Consider the following 22,468-nt stretch of genomic DNA (forward strand, 5'->3'; position numbering starts at 1 on the left):
TCCTCCATCTACAAACTATGTGATTTAGATGACCGTGGTTATGTGATTAATTGGTTACAACTCCAATTTTCTTTTCTGTAAAATGTGGACTATATGAACTTCCTTATATATTATTGAGATTATTATATGACTCAATATATGTTAAGAATTTATGACAATATCTGGGGCTTAGTTGGAGCTAAATGACTGATAATTGTCATTATTACAATGTTCTGTGCTGGTCATGGTGTTGAGGAAACAGGTTCTTTCTGGGTCCTACAGGAGAATAAATTTGTAATATTTAGGGAAGGAGAATGAGGCAAGAGCCACCAAAATCATCATCACACACATATGTTTTGATTTAGCAATTGCACTCTTAGAAAGTTTTCTAATCCCATGCATCTATTAAATGTGGCTATACATGTTAATTTATTGCAATGTTATTTATATTGTTAAAAATGACTGCTGAAATAAATTCAGATACATTCATAAAACTGAATGCTATGCAGACAAAACAAAGAGGGAAGAGGCTCTTTCTTTGTTGACATGGAAATTACTGCAACATACATAGAGTGAAAAAGGCAAGGTGTAATAGAATGGGTTTGGAAAGCATATTTATAGTGGAAAAAAAAAACCCAATAGTGTTTCTATTGGCTTGTATATGCAAAGAATATGCCTTGAATAGAACTCCAGATTTTAATATGGCTGGTTGCCCAAGGGGCCAGAATTGGGTGTCTGGCAGGATGGGGTGGGTACACAAATAGACTATCATTATGTATGTACTCTTAAATTTTTGTAATTTTGAATCACGTGAGTTGTACTTTTTGTATGAACATTTTTAAAACATAAAAAAGAACATACTCCCTTGGACATGAAGTCTTATATATGACTGATGGCAGTCTGATTTTACAGCTACTATTTAGTTTTCAACCTACCATTATCAGGATTAAACACCTACCTTGCGCTGGCAGTGGAAAATGTTTCTTTTGCAAACCTCAATGAGCTTTAGATACCGGTAGTCATTTTGCAATAAGTTTGGCAGCGGTGGGATTCGAACCCACGCCCCCGAAGAGACTGGAGCCTTAATCCAGCGCCTTAGACCGCTCGGCCACGCTACCACACCTGTACGCTCTTGGAGCTCATCTTAATGATTTAAGAGACACAAGACTATTCTGCGTGTTACTACTTTCTTCTCAGAGCATTTCTATACAAATGATTCCGTAGCGGTCTCAACCACCGACAAAATCTGTAAATAGGTTCCTTGTCCCAGTCCCTTGTCTTGCATCTGAGATTTGCATGTGCTTTCCGTCCTGTTTCTAATACCTGAGAGTAAAGGGACAGGAAACCAGTACCTAATATCCAACAAATCTCAAGATAATCGGTTCTTAAGAACATGATTAGAAATCACCGCGTAGGCCGACGCAGCACGGGGACTCTGAGGACTCTGAGATCGAATCTCCAGTTTGTCAGCTGCGTTTGGGGGTCTGGAGCAAGATGTTATTTTTAATGTTCGCAACCAGAAAACAGAGGAGCTCTCATCCCGATCCACCCGGAACTCGCGTCTTGGTTTGTGTGTCTGTGCGTGATTTCCTCTTGTGAAAGGGGTGGAAAGAACTATGCAAACAGACCTGCTTTTTTTGCTAAATGTGTTCATGACCTTAGTTTTTAAAGTTCAGGGCGAGGACCAGTTTGTATTTGGTGCGGAGCATCACATCCTCTCCGGACCCTAAGAGGATGTGTGGCCTGCTCACTTCAAGCCCACAAACGCCATCTGGGCTGGCACTCCGACCTCTTCTCCCCTGCTGCAGCCCCAACGCCGCTCATCTTCTTATTTAGTCTCACCTGTCCCGTTAGATGTTGCCCCTTTTTAAACGACCCCCAGTTGGACTATTTCAAATGCCAGCAGCTCCACTTAATAGCTGCAGGGTCATTGGCAAGGCACTTAAGCTCACTGGATCTCACTTTCCTCATATGTAAAACCAAGACAATAAAACTTGCCTTTAAAAATTATAGCAGAATGTTTTGATACAATGGATTTGGGGGACTCAGAGGAAAGGGTGGGAGAGGGGTGAGGGATAAAAGATCACATATTGGGTACAATGTACACTACTCTGGTGACAAATGCACCAGAGTCTCAGAAATCACCACTAAATAACCTATTCATATAGCCAAACACCACCCATTTTCCCCAAAACCTATTGAAATAAAAGAAAGAGTTAAAAAAAAATAGCAGAATTTTTATTTTTAGCAAATGCATGTAAATTGCTTAAAACAGCACCTGGCTCATAATAAGCACTCAGTATAGTTCACTATCAGTATTTGTATTACTTATTAGGATTCACTGAACAATTTTTTATATCAAGTACTCAGTCTCATGAATGACACAGTGAGATATCTCATTTCACAGGTAATGCAGTTTTTTAAAGTAACATATTTACAAGAGAGTCGAGTGAATTATTTTTCCTAAATTAAGATGGCACATGGAAAACTTACACCTCAACCCTACAATTTCAAACATTGGACAATTTTCGCTTTGTCAGATTGCTTTATCTTGTATATTGTTTCTCCCTTCTCAATCATTTCACCTCATCTCTTCCCCCTTGTCTCACCTCTATTTACGCTATTCTGGAGCTCAGGACCTGTGAAGATCCTTCAGATGACAAGGTTAGGGACATTGATTTTAAGGAGAACTCTGGCAGGCAAGGAGGTGTAGCTTCAGACCCAGGCAAGCCTGCAGCTATGATTTCATTAGAGTTTATCTGCTTTCTGTGTCAGTCATTGCTTTCCGGCTGGGAGTCTTCAGGCTGTGGACCCAGCTCAGTCCCCTTGCGTCTGTATGTCACCTTCTAATAACATCTTTACACATGTTGTGGTGGGGGGTAGTGTGCAATCTAATGAAGTCTAACATCTCCCAGCAGAAAGTGGTGTTTAAGGCACAGTGGGAAAATCCACTGTGTTGTACATTTATTTAATCAAGGGGAAAGTCCCGAGATGATTTTTGTAAGTCATATGACATACTTGGAAGGACAGTAAACACATGACATAGCATACATTCTCATTTTACACTCTATTTTGAAAATCTAACTTTTCAGAAAGTTCACATAAACTTGAGAGAGTATAATTAATGGATTTGCTAAGACAGTTAGCAGTGCCTTCTTAGCACATCAGTCTCATAATATGAAGGTCCTGAGCTTGAACCTCAGAGAAGGCATGGTGATTTTGTAATTTCCATATCCTTCTGCTTGAGAAAGAAAAATCCCACCCATTAAGCTTGGATTCCTGCATCACTGACAGACAACATGACTGAAAAATGAGGCTGCAGTCCCTCAAGAACCCTACCAACTTCCTTTGTGAGTTAGATGCTATTTTAATGCACTGACTGCAGTATTATACAATACCACAGTCTGTACCAAATACCATAAATCTTTATTAGTTGCCTATGGCAGCCGTTGGAAATTACCATGAATTTAGTGGCTTAAAATAACACAAATGCATTATCTTAAATTTCTGGAGGTCAGAAGTTTAAAATGGGTCTTAGGGAGATAATCAATGTGTGACACAGCTGCTTTCCTTCTGGAGGTTCTAGGGAAGAATCCATTCCTTGCCACATTGCTTGACTCACGGCTGCATCACTGATCTCTGCTTCTGCTGTTACATCTTCTCTAACTCTGGGGAGTCTCATGCAGCCTGGTCGATGTGTCTGTTTGGTGATGGGGAGTGCAAACTCAATATCACCCGACTGGCGCAGTTTGAGAAAACTAACCACAACCCGGTGTTGCGGCTTTAGTTTTGCCTTCACCCAATGACAGAACCAGCAGGACAGAGATCGAGATAAACCTATCCCATTCTTAGTTTGCTTTGATAGGAACAAGAGGGCTGTATTCCCTACTGTGGGAGGCTTCCCCAAGAGGAAGACTCCTCTAGAAAACTGTCCATGAAGTCGTAACTGTCTTGCGTGTGAAGGCAATAGACAGGTGGAAATAGGATCCTGCTCCCCGACAAGATGTGGACAACATGGTCCTGTCCCAGTGACCTTGGAGGCTTTTATGAGACAAGATCCTCCTCAAAGGCAGGTCCTCCTGCCCTGGCATAAATGGACCAAAGGGCCCCACCCATAGCATATGAGCAACTGCCTGCCATGGATCATGGTGTCACTCCTGGAGCCCTCCAATGCTATCGGCTTACCTCTACCCTTGTGAGAAGTCGGGATTCTTGTCTTTAAAACCTCAGTGTCCAGAAACCCCATAAACATCTGAACCCCCACTCCTTTCTCCCCTTCAACCCTTGTTGGTATGTAGAGTCACTCCACCACAGCAAAAACCAGGAGACTGTGGCCCCACTCCTAATTATTCTTCCTGGAGGGAGTAAAGTCAGGACACATGCAAGAAGAGTGGTTCTCCACCCCAATGGTGGCCACATTTTGACTAAGAGTGGATGAGGACCCTCTGTCCAATGTGCTGAACTCTGTGAGGTACTGATGGCTGTGTAGGCCACTACAACAGCAACTCCCTGCTACTTATTTATAGACTCATGGGCTGTTATAAATGGGCCAGCCATATGGTCCAGTGACGGTTGGACAGATAATTGAACAGCCAGGCCAACATGGTGAAATCAAAGGAAATATGAAGAGATATTCCCTTTGAATGGTTAGGAGGACTCAATATTATCAAGGTGTCAGTTTTTCCCAATGTGATCTATAGAGACAACATAATCCCAATCAACATCTCAGCCAGTTATTTGTGGATATTGACAAATAGATCATAAAGTGTATACGGAAAGGCAAAAGATGCAGAATAACTACACAACATTAAAGAAGAACAAAATTGAAATATTGGAGAAACACATCTGCCATGTGTTCAGATATCCATTCAGACTCTAATCTGACCAAGGCACTTTCTTCACAGCCCAGATAATGCAGCAATGGGCATGTTCCTATGGTGTACAATGAACTTGATCTTCTCTATCACTTCCAGGCACCCAGAGTAGGAGGGGCGGTGTTAAAGCACTAGAATGAATAACTCAAGCAACAACTACAAAAGGACCATCAGGAAGGACAACTCAACGAAGGATGGTACTCCTGCTTACTGAAAGTATTTGGGCCTTAAATAGTGCCCTCCAATGAAAGGGAAACATGGCATTGCAACGCATGCTGGACAATGTTGACTTTGGAAGTGTGGTTGCCTGACGTGGCTACGCCCGAGGAATCCCAATCTCAGTATATCCAACCATAGTGTTTGGAGGTCAAGGCTGCAGGGAGCCACAGTTGAGCCACTGCACTCCAGCCTGGGTGACAGAGTGAGACCCTGCCTCAAAAAAACAAGCAAGCAATAACAACAAAAACAAACAAAAAACCAGAACAATCTATGCAGTAGATTGACATCCTGGACTATTGCTTCTGGTGGTAGACTGTGTTACATTGTTTGTTATCCTCCATCCAGTGACAATGGTATTTCTCTCATTCATTTAAGTATTCTTTAATTCCTCTCAGTTATCTTTTATAGTTTTTCAGTGTGCAGGTCTTGCACACATTTTTTAACTTACCTTTAAGTATTTCATAATTCTGATGCTCATGTAAAAGGTATCTTTTTGTTTTAAAAATCCAATTTTTCTTTCCTTTGAATGTTTCACTAACTTAGGATTCTTGGAGTTTAATCCCAGGAATGTCCTGCTTGGTCATGATGTGTTATTTTATAAATGATTGAATTTGATTTGCTAAATTTTTAAGGATTTTTTTCTTCTTATGAGGAACACTGGTTTGCAGTTTCATTCCTTGTATGACTTTGTCTGGTTTTGGTATTAGGGTAACGCTGGCCTGATAAGTGAGTTCAGATGTGTGGCCTCCTCTTTTGCTTTCTGAAATAAGTTGTGTAAAATTGATATTATTTATTGCTTAAATAGTTGGTAGAATTTACTTGAAACCATCTGGGCCAGATTTTATTTCTTTGTAAGACTGTTATAAAGCATGGATTTCATTTATTTAATCGATGTAGGGCTATTTAGATTATCTATTTCTTCTTGAATACACTTTGTGTCTTTCAAGGAATTTTTCCATTTCATCCATTGTCAAAGTTATTGGTGAAATACATTCAGAACATTTTCTTGTGTCCTTTTATTATTTGTAGAAGCTCTAGTGATATCTACTCCTTCATTTGTTTCTTTTTCTTTCTCTTTTAATACATAATGTTTTTACTTTTTAAATGTAGAGATGGGGTCTCGCTATGTTGCCCAGGCTGGTCTTGAATTCCTAAGCTCAAACAATCCTCCTGCCTCAGCTTCCCAACGTGTTAGGCGTGAACCACCATGCCCAGCCTACTCCCACTTGTCATATGTGTGTCTCCTCTCTCTTTTTTCCTGAAGAGTATGGCTAGAAATTTATCAATTTTGTTAATCTTTCCAACAAACCAGCTTTTGATGTTATTGTTTTTCCTTATTGTTTTTCAGTTTTCTATTTCATTGGCATTTACTCTTTATTATTTTCCTCTTCTGCCTGCTTTGGATTTAATTTGCTCATCTTTTTTACTAAGTTTCTAAGATAGAAGATGAGAACATTGATTAGAAATATTTCTTCCTTTCTAATATGTTTAATGCTAAAATTATCCCACTAAGCATGGTTTTTGCTGCATCCCACAAATTTTGATATGTTGCATTTTCAGTTTTATTCAGTTTAAAGCATTTTCTAATCTCTCTGTGATTTCTTCTTCAACTTGTGGGTTATTAGAACTCCGTGGTTTAATCTCCAGATATGTGCGGCTTTCTCAAATATCTCCAAATGTTATTGATGTTCAGCTGTGTACAAGAAAAAAACTCTCTGTGATTTTAATCCTTTCAATGATTATACATCTATATATATACATATATACACACACAGAGAGTGAAAGAATATATATATATATATATATGGATTTGTGCAATCATGCAGATAAAGATATGGACTTCATAGCTTTAAAACATGTCTGAACTTTTTCTTTTTTGCAACTCCTCCCATCAAATTATATTTTATGTCAGTTTTCCTTACACCCACATGGACTTTGGGGGCTGCCTCCATTAATAGAATGAGCAAACAGAGTGCTATGCAACTTTTAAAGTCTAGGTTAGAAAAGGTTTTGCAGCATCTACCATTTTCTCTTGGGGCACTTGCACCAGCAGTCTTCAGCCATCAGCTACCATCTTGTTGTTCCACATCCTTGGCAGCATTTGGTGTTGTCAATGTCTTGAATTTTAGTTATTTTAGTAGGTGTGTAATGGTATCACATTGTTGCTTTAATTTGCAATTCCATAATTACATGTGATTTGGGGCATATTTTCATATGCTTAGTGGCTATCTGTATATCTTATATCTGTTTAGATCTGCCTATTTCTTACATTGAGTTGTTTTCTTATTGTTGAGCTTTAAAAATTCTTTGTGTAATTTGCATACCAGTCCTTTATCTGATATGTGTCTTGCTAATATTTTCTCACAGCCTGTGGCTTGCCTTTTCGTTTTCTTACTTGTCTTCTGCAGAGCAGATGTTTTGAATTTTAATGAAGCTCAACTTATCAATTTTTTTCTTTATTGAAGATGTTTTTGACATTGTATGTAAGAAGCTGTTGCCAAACTCAAAGTTACCTTGATTTTCTTCTATGTTATCTTCTATGAGTTTTATAGTTTTGCATTTTATATTTAGGTCTGTGATCTTCTTTGAGTTTTGTGAAAGATGTAAAGTCTGTGTCTAGATTCATTTTTTGTGTGTAGATGTCCAGTTGTTCCAGCCCCATTTGTTGAAAGTACTATCGTTTCTCCATTGAATTGCCTGTGCTCCTTTGTCAAAGATCAGTTGACTATATTTGTGTGGGCCTATTTCTGGACTCTCTATATTCTAGTCCATTGATTTATGTATCTTTTCTTTGACTAATATCACACCGTCTTTATTTATTTATTTATTTTTTGAGACGGAGTCTCGCTCTGTTGTCCAGGCTGGAGTGCAGTGGCACAATCTCGACTCACTGCAACCTCCGCCTACCAGGTTCAAGCAATTCTCCTGTCTCAGCTTTCCGAGTAGCTGGGATTACAAGTGTGTGTCACCAGGCCTGACTAATATTTTCATGTTTAGTAGAGATGGGGTGTGCCACCAGGCCCAACTAATTTTTTTATTTTTAGGAGAGATGCGGTTTTGCCATGTTGATTTCCTTCATCTGGAGTTTTGTAGATTACCACATGCAGGTATGGCATATATTTTGTTAGATTTATATCTAAGTATTTCTTTTCTGGTGCTAACATAAATGGTATTGTGTATTAAATTTCATATTCCAGTTGTTCATTGCTGGCATATATGAAAATAATGGACTTTTGTATATTAACCTTGTATCCTGCAGCCTTGCTATAGACTCATATTACTTTCAGGAGTTTTTGTTAACTCGGATTTTCCACATAGATAATCATGTTATCTGTGAATAAAGATAGTTTATTTCTTCCTTCCCAATCTGTATATCTTTGATGTTGTTTTCTTGTCTTATTGCATTAGCTAAAACTTCTAGTACAATGTTAAATAGGAATAGTGAGAGTGAAGACTCTCACATTGTTCCTAATCTTAGCAGGAAAGAAACTAGTTTCTCACTATTAAGTATGTTGTTGGTTGTGGCATTTTTTGTAGATGTGCTTTATTAAGTTGAGGAAGTTCCCCTCTATTCCTAGTTTAGTAGAGTTTTTGTTATGAATTGGCATTGAATTTTGTCAAATGCTTTTTCTGCACCTATTGATATAATCATATGATTTTTCTTCTTTAGCCTTTTGATGTAATAAATTGCCTTGATTTTTGAAGGTTGAACCAGCCTTGCATACCTGGAATGAATCCCAATTGGTTCTGGTGTATCATTCTTTTTATGCCTTGTTGGATTAGATTTGCTAATGTTTTGTTGAGAAATTTTGCATCTATATTGATGAGAGATATTGGTCAGTAGTTTTCCTTTCTTGTAATGTCTTTATCTGGTTTTGGTGTTAGGGTAATTCTGGCCTCATAGAAAGAGTTAGGAAGTATTTTCTCTGCTTTTATTTTCTGGAAGATATATTAGAATATTGGTATAATTTCTTTCTTTAATATTTGGTAGATTTCATCAGTGAAAGCTGAGCTGTTTCTTCTATTGCTTTAGTTTCTTTAGTAGATATAAACCTAACTGGATTATTTATTTCTTCTCATGTTAGTTTTGGTAGACCATATCTTTCAAGGAATTGGTCTATTTCAACTAGGTTATCAAATCTGTGGGCACAGAGTTGTTCATAAACTTATTTTATTATTGTCTTAATGTTCACAGACTCATAGTGGCCTCTCCTTCACTTCTGATATTAGTAATTTGTGCCTTCTTGTTTGTTTTTATTAGTTACCTAGCTAGAGGTTGATCAATTTTTCTGAATTTTTGTAAGTAACCAGCTTGCAGTATTGTGAATTTTCTCTATTAATTCTGTTTTTTATTTCATTGATTTCTGCTCTAATATTTATTTCTTTTCTTCTGTTTACTTTGAGTTTAATTTATTCTTCTTTTTCTGGTAGCTTAACATGCAACCTTAAATTACTGATTCTAGATCTTTCTTCTTTTCTAATATGTGCATCCAATGCTATAAATTTCCCTCCAAACACTGCTTTTACTTCATCTCACAAATGATTGATAAGTTGTGTTTTCATTTTAATTAAGAAATGTTTTTAAAATTTATCTTGAAACTTCTTTAACCTATCTGTTATTTAGAAGTATATTGTTTAATCTGTAAGTATTTTGTACTTTTCTAGTTATCTTTTCATTACTGATTTCTAGTTTAATTCAATTGTTGTTTGGTAGCATGTTTTGTATGATTTTTTTTCTTTTAAATTTGCTAAAATGTGTTTTATGGTCCAGAATGTAGTCCACCTTGGTGAATGTGAGCTTGAGAAGAATGTGTATTCTGATGTTGTTAGATGAAGTATTTTATAGATGTCAATTATTTACAGTTGATTGGTGGTGCTGTTCTATTGAACTGTGTCCTTACTGATTTTCTGCCTGCTGGGTCTGTCAATTACTGATTGAGGGTTGTTGAAGTCTTTCCAGCTCTAATAGTCGATTCATCTCTCTTTCTCTCTCTCTCTTTTTTTTTTTTTTTTTTAATTTTTTTGAGACGGAGTCTAGCTCTGTCCCAGACTGCAGTGCAGTGGCGCGATCTCTGCTCACTGCAACTTCCGCCTCCCGGGTTCAAGCGATTCTCCTGTCGAGGCCTCCGGAGTAGCTGGGACTACAGGCTCCCGCCACCACGCCTGGCTAACTTTTTGTATTTTTAGTAGAGACGGGGTTTCACCGTGTTAGCTAGGGTGGTCTCCATCTCCTGGTCTCGTGATCCACCCGCCTCAGCCTCCCAAAGTGCTGGAATTACAAGCGTGAGCCACTGCGCCAGGCTTGTTTTGTTTTGTTTTGTTTTGTTTTGGCAGTCTCGCTGTGTCATCCAGACTGGAGTTCAGTGGTGCCTGGCCTCAAGTGATTCTCCCAAGGTAGACTTCCAAAGTGCTGGGATTACAGGTATGAGCCACTGTGCCCAGCCTATATTTCTAGTTTTGTCATTTTTAGTGGTTGTTTTCGTATTTGCTATATACACTTACAACTAATTCAACTCCGTTTTCGAATTACCCTACACCACTACACAGGTATTAATAAGTCTTCCCAGTTCCTCCCTCTGGCCCCTTATGACATTATTGTCATTCATTTCACAGCATCTGTAAGCTATATCATTGAAACATTGTTGATATTATTTTGAACAAACTGTTACCTGTTAGGTCAATTAAGAATAAGAAAACTAAAATGATTTTACTTTCTCTAATTCTCCTTTAACACTCTTCCTTTCTTTATGTAGATCCAAGTTTCTGACCTGTATCATTTCCTTCTTTCTCAAGAATTTTTATCATTTCTCACAAGGCAGATCTTCTGAGTACAAATTCCCTCAATTTTTGTTTCTCTGAGAAAGTCTTTATTTCTCCTTCATTTTTGAAGGATAATTTCATAGAAATACTGTATTCTATGTCTTTTTATTTGAAGAATATTTCTATTTGCTACATCATACCCACGGAACTAATAATTTAAAGACTTACAAGACTTACATTGTAGGTCTTATTTTTTTAAAGCTGTTATCTCATGCACTAGATGGTCATAACTTGAGGGCTCATACTCAGTTATAATGTATAGGTACTTTACTGAATACCTTACAGGGTCTTGCACCTTGTAAATTTCAATAATGAAGATAAATCCTGAGTAATGACTTTCAAATGGAATTTGCTTTTCTGATTCAAAGCAAAAAAGACACTGAAAGAAAACAGAAAGGTCAATCAGCCACCAATTTGTTTGGTACCTCTCACATTCTCCACACTGGATGTTCAAAGTTTTCATTTTCAGGATCTGATGCACAGTGTGAATGCCTTCCTCATGTGTAAAGCTCTTGGGCTGAACTTTTCCATGTGAAAACTTTGTTCAATTGATTGAAATATGGAGAATTAGTAAAAGGAATTTATTAAATTATTATCATTTGAGACAGAGTCTCACTCTGTCACCTAGGCTGTAGTGCAGTGCGATGTTGGCTCACTGCAACCTTCACCCACCCAGGTTCAAGCGATCCTCCCACCTCAGCCTCCCCAGTACCTGAGACCACAGGCATGCATCACCATGCCTGGCTAACTTTTGTATTTTTGATAGAGAGGGGTTTTTGCCATGTTGCCTAAGCTGGTCTTGAAATCCAGGGTTCAAGTGATCTGTCTGCCTCAGTCTCCTGAAGTGCTGAAATCTCAGGCATGAGCCACTATGGCTGGCCAAAAATTTACTTTGAAAGTCTTTTTAGGCCAGACTTGTTAGCTGGGCGTGGTGTCCTGCGTCCATAGTCCTAGTTACTTGGGAGGCTGAGGTGGGAGGATTGCTTGAGGCTAGGGGGTAGAAGTTGCTGTGAGCTGAGATCACGCCACTGCACTCCTGCCTGGGAAACAAAGCCAGACTCTCTAAAGCATACCCCAAGACAAGGGATGTGCCTTACTGAGTATGTGACTTACTGAGAAAATGATCCTCTGGATGGGGAAGGAAAAGTAACAAAGCAAAGATGTGGTCTCACATAAAGTCTAGCCTTGGCCTGACCCATGAGACAGGGGCTCTGGAATATAAATTGCATAGCAGAGTGGTCACTGAGTCAAGGGACTTGACTTTTATACTCCTTCCCCTCATCCGTCAGTTATCAGCTGCTGGGAATGGAATGGTGGTGTAATCTACTAGATGTCTCCAAACAGCCAAGGGCAATTCATGGGAGAACTTCACAGAGTTACACCATTGTGGGGATGGGTGTGTAACTTCCCAAGGGGTCCTTCCTGTCCACTGAACCCAGAAAGATCACAACATTGCGGTAAAGAAAGAGTTTAATAGACACAAGCTCAGCCACACCACATGGGAGATGGCATTAGTACTCAAATCATCTCCCTGAAGGCATGGAGGTTATGGGCTTTTCAAAGACAGTTTGGTGGGCAGGGGACCAGGGTAGGGGGCAAGCTGATTGGTTGGGTTGGAGATGAAATCATAGGGAATTGAGGCTGTCCTCTCATACTGAGTCAATTCCTGGGTGGAGGCCACAGGAGGGGTTGGCGGGTCCAGGTGAGGACATGTGGTTGTCAGAAATGCAAAAACCTGAAAAGACATCACCATGTTGTAGGTTGTACAATAGTGATGTTATCTGCCAGAGTAATTGGGGAAGTTGTAAATCACATTACTTCCAGAATAATGGCTGGTAAGTATTTAGAATTCAGACCTTCTTATCCTCTAACTTGGTGGCCTTTTATTAGTTTTATAAGAACAGTTTAGTCTTTGGGAAGGGGCATTACCATTTAAATTATAAACTAAATTTCTCCAAAAATTAGTTTGGCCCATGCCCAGGAATGAGCAAAGACAACCAACCAGTGAGGCTGGAAACAAGATGAAGTCAGCATGCCAGATTTCTCTTACTGTCATAATTTTGCAATGGCTGTTTCAGGTGTAGTGGCCTGTAAAAAACAAACTAGGAAGAAGAAAAAGAATTGAGAGGGTTTCCAAGATTCTGTGCTAGTGTAAAACAACCAGGTAAGTGGAATACTCTACATTTGTAATTTTAAGCTGAGGTGTGACTGTCCCAGATGTCGTCTGTTATTTAGGAAAAATAACAGATTTCATTTACTTGCTAGTATAAATCACTAATTTTGTTTTAATGTTTTGCGTTAGTTTCCTAGGGATGTCATAACAAATTACCACAAACTGGGTGGCTTAAAGTGATAGAAAGTTACTTTCTCACAGTTCTGGAAGCCAGAAGTCTAAAATTAAGGTGTGGACAGGGTCATGCTCCTTTAAAAGCTCTTGGGAAGAACCCTTCCTTGCCTCTTTCAACTGTGATGATTGCCAGAGATCCTTGGTGTTCCTGTAACCACCTAACATGTTCTCCTTGCCTGCTGCCTAGACAGAGCCAACTTATCAAGACAGGGGAATTGCAATAGAGAAAGAGTTTAATTCATGCAGAGGTGGCTGTACAGAAGACTGGAGTTTTATTATCCCTTAAATCAGTCTCCCCCAAAACATGGGGATTGGGGTTTTTAAGGATAATTTGGTGGGTAGCGTTCAGTGAGCTGGGAGTGCTGATTGGTTGGGTCAGAGATGAACGCATAGTGAGTTGAAGCTGTCTTCTTGTGCTGAGTCGGTTCCTAGGTGGGGACCACGAGATCAGATGAGCCAGTTTATTGACCTGGGTGGTATAGCTGATCCACTGAGTGTAGCATCTGTTAGGTTTTACAATAGAATAGTGATGTTATCACTAGTAGCAATTTGGGGAGTGTCAGAATCTTGTAACCTCCAGCCGCATGACTTCTAAACCATAATTTCTAATCTTGTGGCTAATTTGTTAGTCCTACAAAAGCAGTCTAGTCCCTAGGCAGGAAGGGGGTTTGTTTTGGGAAAGGGCTGTTATCATCCTTGTTTCAAAGTTAAACTATAAACTAAGTTCTCCCCAAAGTTACTTCAGCGTACGCCCAGGAATGAACAAGGACAGCCTGGAGGTTAGAAGCAAGATGGAGTCAGTTAGGTCAGATCTTTTTTACTGTAATAATTTTCTCAGTTATAATTTTGCAATGGCAGCGTCATTCCTTGGCTTGTGGCTAGTAACTGCAATCTCTGCCTCCATCTTCACAGGGCCGTCTTCCCAGCGTGTCTGTGTCTCTGTGTCCAAACCTCCCTCTCTTTCTTCGAATACAGATCCAAGTCACTGGATTATGCCCCACCCTAATCCAGAATGACCTCATCATAACTTGATTACTTCTGCAAAGACCCTAGAAAGGCGATTTATTAGAGAAAGTATAAAAATAGATTGCAAGAACGCAGTGGCCAAATCAGCATGAGAGAAGCTGACTGCAAAGAAACAAAGGCTTGCTGGAGATTTTATAGAATAGTGTTTATGCTGTAAACTGAAAAGGGCTTTGTGCAGTACTGATAATGCCAAAGTTGAAATGAGCTACCTTGCAGGTGTGTGGTGATGGTTGAGCACAGGAAGATTGTGAATTGTTTGTACAAGAGGGCTATGTGTCCTGGACCATGAAGAAAGGCAGACTTATAGCTTATCTGCTTTCTGTTCTTGCTTTCCCTTGGTCCTGCCAGCTTGACTCTTTTTCCCTAATTAGGACTCCACAGTTAACTTGGTCCATGCCCAGAAATGAGCAAAGGCAGCCAGCCTGTGAGGCTAGAAGCAAGATGGAGTCAGCCACAGCCATCTCAGATTTCTCTCACTGCCATAGTTTTGCAAAGGCAGTTTCAGAGTAAAAGGATTAAACACTTGGCCCTAATTGTTCAATAAATAAGAAAAATGATAAAAAAGCAGCAATATAGTGAAATTCATTGCTTGTTTAGGTGCCAAATATCCTTCTAAACTATGTTGTGTGTATTTACTCAACAAGCCCTCCCATCAACCATATTAGGTAGGCTTATTACTATTTCAGTTCCACATGTGAGGAAAGTGATGCTCATGGAGCTAGAGCAATTTGCTAAAGGTCCCTTAGGCATCAAGTGGAGCAGCTGAGGTTTGAATACGGGCAATGTGACCTAATTCAACAAGGTCCCAATCAAAATGTACAGCAGTGAGGTCCAGACATAAGGGACCATTTTCCAATTATTTTACCTTGCTACTTACGATACTTAGAGTAACATAGTAGCCACATTGTAAAAATATTTCTCATTAAAAAGTAAAAAACAGGCCAAGCGCAATGGCTCACGCCTGTAATCCCAGCACTTTGGGAAGCCGAGGCAGGCGGATCACTTGAGGCAGGAACCGGAGACCAGCCTGGCCAACATGGTGAAACCCCGTCTCTAATAAAAATACAAAAATTAGCTGGGCATGGTGGCACACGCCTGTAATCCCAGCAACTCTGGAGGCTGAGGCATGAGAATATCTACCGCACTGGAGCCTGGGCGACAGAGTGAGATTCCATCTCAAAAAAAAAAAAAAAAAGGCAAGCATGCCCCTGCAAATGTCCTAATTTTTGTTTGTATCTACTAATGGGTTCGTTGCTCATTAATTTCTTATCTTATAGAGCTGGAGATTTTTAGAATCTAGAAAGATTTTATTTACCTGCAAGCCTACAACAGTTATCTACATGCTTTAAACTGTAACACGTTGTAAGTGCTCAAAAACATTTTACCACAGTTTAAAGCAAGACATATGAAATTGATAGAGGTGGGTCACATGCGTTATTCTTTGGCAGTGCTTTGCATTTGCGTTGTCTTCCTCCTAAGCATTTACTTTTTAAAAGTAAGGAATCTGAGCAGGATGCGGTTAAAGAACTTGGAATTTATCCAATTGTGTTCTACTGCTGTTTCACAATTTCTTTCCTCATCAAGAAAACAGTTTTCAGAAACAGCTGATTTTCTCGGGAAAAACATCAGGCCCCACTGGGAGTCGAACCCAGGATCTCCTGTTTACGAGACAGGCGCTTTAACCAGCTAAGCCATAGAGCCACGCGGAAGCGCCATTTAAAAGTGAATCTATCTCATTTTACTTTGACAAAATGAGTTTATTGAGTGTTAACTGCTGTCTTCAAAAAATATGCCAACTCGAGAGATGCTTCATTTCCTCAGTCTCTTTTGAAGACATACGAATACACGGGGAAACGTATTCGCCTGTTTACAGTGTCAAGGGATTTTTCTATTAATCCAAGAAAGAGCATTACAGAAAGCTATACAATACGTGAAGACCATGAAAAGGAATATATCTATACATAATTTTAAAAAACCTTCGAATCTTGAAAGTCACTCACTTAGGGTACGTGAAGCTGCCAAATTTGTCAGAGGAGGAACAGGCATCTCTCGCATGGAGCCGTGGGACTCGGCGTTAAGGCACTCTTCAGCTACAGGTGTCAGCCCGTTTAGCTCCTCTTCAGGTCTTGTGATGTCATTCTCAAGAGGAGAGTAAAGTTCTGTGTCATGTGGGGCCTCTCAGGAAGGGTACGGAGGTGGGGGAGGGGCGGGGCGTCAGGACTCTCTGCAGCTTCGCCCTGAAGGAATTTGGTCGACACTTTAAGACTGACCAAGAAAAAGTCATTTGGCCCAGTTTTCTCCCACCCTTTGTTTACTTCTGCTCCTCCTGGGCTTGTTTTTTTGTTGTTGTTGTTTTGTTTTGTTTTTCGGTTTTTTCTCTTTTCTCTTTTTTTTCCCCCCTCAGTTCTGAAAATCACCTCCCAGAGCAGATAACGCGTTCTCCTCTGTAACCCGTCCTTGCACTCCCCGCGGGGGTCCCGGTTCTCATCCCTCCCGGGACCTGCAAGGAGCCCCGCCCGCGGGGTTTGAACCGCTTGCTGCTCAGCGTCCAGGAGCAGGCCCCGCGTAGGGCCGGGGAGGGGCCGTGGGAATTCAGGTGCTTCTGCGGGGCCCAAGGCCCCCAGGGCAGGCGGGGACTGAGACGACTGAGGAGTGAGGGACAAGGAGGCTGGGACTGGGGAGGGGAGACCCGGGATCCGCCCAGAATGCTTTCGTGGGGTTGGAGAGGGCAGGACACAGCCTCTTCCGGCCCGGTAGGATCCGAAGACACGCATCAAATGCAAACGGATTCCCGTCCTGGACTTTGGGAATTAAGGCCCTGAACGCAGTCAGCAAAAAGTAGATCTGTCTGTACAGACGTTTCTTTCCACGTCTCTCATAGTAAGGGCTTTATTAAAAAGCAGGGACTCGAATCCTAGGTGGGTAGATGGGAGGCTGGGACTGGGGAGGGGATGTCCTCTGTTTTCTGGTTGTGCACATTAAAAATAACTCTCTGCCACCTACTCCTAAACACAGCCAGCAAAAATGAGACGTCAACTAAGCGCTGTCTCAGCCCCAGAGCCAGGTCGGCCATGGGGTTTTTCAAGCGTTTTCTTAATGACTCATTTTTCTAGAAGCTAATGGATTTTATTCTCCCAGATGTAAAGGCTAAGGCTACCGCCTGCTTCACACCCGGATAACATAAAAGACAGCGATGGGACCGAAACTCGTGTCTCCTAGGTCCTGGTTGGCTGGAGAGAGGGGCAGTGAACTCCCCGAAAATAATTCTGTCTTTTCTCAGTATCTGGGAGGACTCATTACAGGGTAGATAATCAGGGTGGATGTTTGGCAAGTGGGAATCTTTGCGATCTGTGCACACAGTTTTAACTCTACTTTTGCCAGTTTGGAGGACATGAAATTCCCGATGAGTGTATAAAAGTATGTTAAAAGGGAATACAGAAGGCAATATACACAACGTTCTAAAAGAATTGCTTTTCATGGAGGCAAAGTGGCTAAGCAGTCCAAAGCGCTGGATGAAGGCTCTAATCTCTTGGGGTATGGAGATTCTAGCCTGTTTAGCCACAGAAGTCATGAAATCACTATGTGGTATTTTTTAAATAATGAGTTTTGATACTTAAAATAGAATTATTGGAGTGAATTTTGTTTGTTTCTGTTGAATTCATTATTCTTACACACACCAGCCAGATTCTACTTATTAATATTTTATTTGATATGTTGACCTTTAGATGTATGAATTGGATTGTTCTCATTTGATACGTTTTGTTTTTATTTTGGGTTCTGTTTATGTCTGGTTTTGGTAACCTTAATGAATAGATTCGGCAGTCATCCCCTTTTTATGTCCTGAAACTACTCAACCCACAAGGATTACCTGATCCTTGACAATTTGACAGCACTTGCCTAAGAGAATGAGGACCTTTCATGGGGCTTAGAAATAGAAAGACTTTTGACAGCCTCTTCATCTATTTCTGTGGTTCTTATTCTATGAGGATGTGTCACTTGAGTATGTCATAGAGTGTCTCTGATTCTCAGTTTCTTATTTGTTGAGGGATAATGATACTGAAGATTAAATGACTTATTGCTTATAACATTCTAGTATGATGCCGGGGCCATTCAAGCTTTCAATCAATGTTATTCTTATTGTCACATCAATATTGGTAATTTATATTGTCCTAAATCCTATCTCATTCACTATACTTAGATTATCAGGGATTATCAGACATAGAGATATAAAGTTGTAAATAATATTTGCTTTTCCCTTAAGACACCTATCTCTTCTCTATTTATAAATGTCTCCTCTCTCATCACTAATTTTGAATTCTAATTTTATATTTTCCCTTGATTAGACATTCCACAGATTTGTATTTCAGTTTTATTTACAAAAATACTTTCTTAGCTCTCCTAGCATGTAAACAGATTTTCCCTGTGAATTCCTTTCTTCTGCTTTCATTTGGTGTGTTTTGTTGGTCTTCTAGTTGTTTCTGAAGTGAAATACTCACCAGTATTTCAGTCATTTAAAATCTTTCTAATTTACTTAAAAGATACACTTAAGTTACAAATGTTCTCCTCTGACCTGCTTTTGTAGCATTCCGCAGGTAGTGATATATGTTGTCTTATCGACATTCTATTCTACCTAACCTGTAATTTTAGTTTTGATTTTCTCTTTGAGCCAAGATATTTTAGACGCATTTGACATTTTTAAAGTATAACATTTTATACTTTTCTGATTATATTTTGATGCTGATTTCCATCTTTATTTTCTAGTACAGTATGAATTTTCTAAATTAAAAAGTATTTTGATATTTTCTTACTGGACCATTGTATAGTCAATTCATGAATTTCTTGGGCAGTTTAAAATAGGGCAGTTAAAAATTCGCTATAAAGAATGTTATGATATCTGTCAGGTCAGTGTTTTATTCTTATTTGTCTCTTATAATATTACTTATTTCTTTTTCCACTGATATTTCTTGAACTGAGCGCAATAAATTGAAGTCAATTACTAAATTGTGTCTGCCTTTCCACTTGGGTCTCCGCTGAATTTCTGCTGAATGAAAGTTGCTGCTTTATTTTGAGGATGAATATCAAAAACACAAAAATCTTTATCTCCACATAAACTGTAATTTTTAGCATTTTGCAGTACCCTTCTTTGTTTTTTTTTAATAAGTGTTGTCCAAAATCCCACCTCACATGATTTTAAGTCCTTGAGTTCTTTCTTTTTGTGAGTTTGCCTGATATTTTTGTCTCTTCTTTGTTTTCAAACTTCCGGATTGTTTCCAAGCCTGTGTGTAAGTGGCAAGCTGTGGGGAGGCTATGTGACAAGGTATATGCAGGGAACAAAGAGCTCAGAAAGACTAGTTTTTTATTTTCATAGCATTTTAAAACCCTAATTAAGAAATACTTAATCTTCCACTGGTTTATGTGGTCATAGTGAGCATTGTAATTGGATATTGAATATGTCAAATGTGTAGCTCTATAGAGAAATTGTGGGAATGGAATCTCTGATTCTAGCCAAGAACTTCCCAGGGGCTTGAATAAAATATGTTTCCAACCTGAAAATCTAGTGCAAGTGGAAGATTCAACCTTTTAATGTTGATGTTTTCTAGGTTCCATGTTTGGTTGCCCTTTTTTCTGAGTTGGTATTCAAAGGAATATTCCATACACTCATATATTTGAACCTTCCAAAATGCTTTCAAATATCTTGCATATTTGGAATACTGATAACTTCCAAATATCTTACATAGACCTTTTTAGAATACCATATGATTATAGCCACTGCCTATAAGACATTTCCACCTTAGTATCTCATAGACACTCTGGACTCATCAAGTTCCTCCTATTATTGCTTTTCCTTTTGAATAGCACCACAACCTATTCTGTTAGACTGAAAACTATGTGATTACTGTAAATGACTCTCTTTGTCCCCTCATGCATTTCTTTCCTCAAGTGAATATGATGTCACTGCTCTTTAGATTCAAATAGTTATCCTTCCCTAACTAGCCACGGCAATTAGTATGATATTCTAAGCAGAACCTGCTATTGTGAAAACATGATTTCATGGAATTGAGAGTTTTTGCTATTCAGTTAAACTCTTTTTAACTATTTGCTATTCAGTCAAATATGCCACATGTAAAATTCTATTTTTAATTTGATATTTGTTTTGTCTCTAGAGAAGCTTTTATTCTCAACAGAGAGATACAAACCTGATGTTTTGATGCACACATTAAAAAATCTGAATCAAGTTTGACATAAAGAGACAGTTAAATTTGCCAAAAAAAAACAACTTATGAGAAATAATCACAAATGATGGAATATATTATGCCAAATTTATTCTTTTTTGCATGAAGGGAATTGTGAACATTGACCTGATTAGTTTGGACCATCAAGAGCAGAGTTGAACCGTAATCTCCACAGCACCTCCAAATCCTGAAACAAGCTTTTCATCCCCACCTTAATGCTGTGTTCTGTCCCTTCTGTCCCCCAACTGATGGGGCCCCTTAAAATGTAGGATAAGTTTGAGCTTTGGTTCTTGACAAGGGACCCAGTTATAGAGGATCTGGAAGTCTTTTTTTCCTCCCGGGCCTTATACCCTATGCATATAACGCAGAGTCCACATTAATTGTCCGTTCACTCTTAAATTGAGAGAAGACAAGTTGGAATAAGGAGTTTAAAGTTTGTTTGTATTTGGGACTTAGATAGGCTCTGTGAAAATGCAATGCTGGTTTAGGAAGGCATAAAGTGGCTGGTTTCAGAAGTCCTTGATAGCAGACATTGAGAGCTTGGCTTTTACATAATGTTGCAAATTATGAATATAGATTGAAGCCAGAAGGTACCCGTGTACCCTTAGAACTCACAGTGACTGATGCAAATTAACTTTTTAACTTTTTTTTTTTTTTACAGAGTCTCGCTCTGTCAGCCAGGCTGGAGTGCAGTGGTGCCATCTTGGCTCACTGCAACCTCTACCTCCCAGGTGCAAGAGAGTCTCCTGCCTCAGCCTCCCAAGTAGCAGGGATTACAGACACCCGTCAACACACCTGGCTAATTTTTGTATTTTTTAGTGGAGACAGGGTTTCACCATGTTGGCCAGGCTTGTCTCGAACCCCTGACCTCAAGTGATATGCCCGCCTTGGCCTCCTAAAGCGCTGGGATTACAGGTGTGAGCTGCCACACCTGGCCAATTTTTTAAACTTTATATTAAGCTTCTAAAATAGATTATTAAAGCCATTAATAATTCCTCTCCTCCTTTGGTAGGAAGTTACAATTCGAGGACTCAATTTTTCTCTAATAAGAGAATAGAAAAATTGAATGTCATTTAGTTTTGATTACCATTCATCTTTCTGCTCCTTTCCAAATAACACTATTGTTTGTTCCATTATATATTCTATTTATGCTGTCTGTAACATATCTTCCATGTTACTAATGTACTTGTATGTGCATTTAACACAACTTACGAATTCTGCCTCTGTATCACAAGCTACTTACTAATTTATCTGTAGTTAACACATCTTGTGAATTTTGCCTTATCTTGTAAGTTATTAGTTTATGTACTATCTCTATTGGTTTTATCCATCCAATTTGTTTTCCTATTTCCTATATCTGAATATAATAAAATCATACAGCAAACTCATATTTCAGGAGCCACTGAACTTAGAAGTCTTTGTTTCTGGAACGGGAGCCCTAGAAAGTCAGTATTCTGAATAGAAATGACTCTGAGGTTCTACAGATAAAGATAAAGCTATCTTTCTCAGGTGTAGAGTGTCTTCAAACATAACTTATTAGGTGATAATTCCATTTCTATTAACTTGTCTGGCTGGAGGCAAAGAAATACAGAGGAAATTGGAAAAAGAGAAAAGAATAAAGACCTGGAAAAAGGGAAGATCCTTGAGTTATCTTTGCCTTAGTTCCTCTGAAGTTATAATCTAAAAATTGGTATAAGCTCTACATACACTCTAGGTGGCACTCTGAGGTTATAAAATGGTTTTATAAAATGGCCACTGTGTTTTATTTTATTTTATTTATTTTATTTTATTTTATTTTATTGAGACAGAGTTTCACTCTGTCACCCAGTCTGGAGTACATGGTGCAATCTCTGCTCACTGGCGTCTCGACCTCCTGAGCTCAAGTAATCCTCCCACGTCAGCCTCCTTAGTAGCTGGGACCATAGGTGTGTGTCACCTCACCTGGCTAATTTTATTTTTTGTAGGAATGG

General features: G+C 39.2%; 2 non-coding genes across 2 annotated transcripts; both read right to left on the reverse strand.

Moving 5' to 3' along the window:
* Positions 1-1,015: 1,015 nt before the first annotated feature.
* TRNAL-AAG lies at positions 1,016-1,097 on the reverse strand. The gene has a single exon. It is a non-coding gene; the product is annotated as a tRNA-Leu (tRNA).
* A 14,795-nt stretch (positions 1,098-15,892) lies between these two features.
* TRNAT-CGU lies at positions 15,893-15,966 on the reverse strand. Its single transcript has one exon. It is a non-coding gene; the product is annotated as a tRNA-Thr (tRNA).
* Positions 15,967-22,468: the final 6,502 nt, after the last annotated feature.

This window comes from Papio anubis, chromosome 6 (genome assembly GCF_008728515.1).
Source record: "Papio anubis isolate 15944 chromosome 6, Panubis1.0, whole genome shotgun sequence".
In the NCBI taxonomy this organism is placed as follows: domain Eukaryota; kingdom Metazoa; phylum Chordata; class Mammalia; order Primates; family Cercopithecidae; genus Papio; species Papio anubis.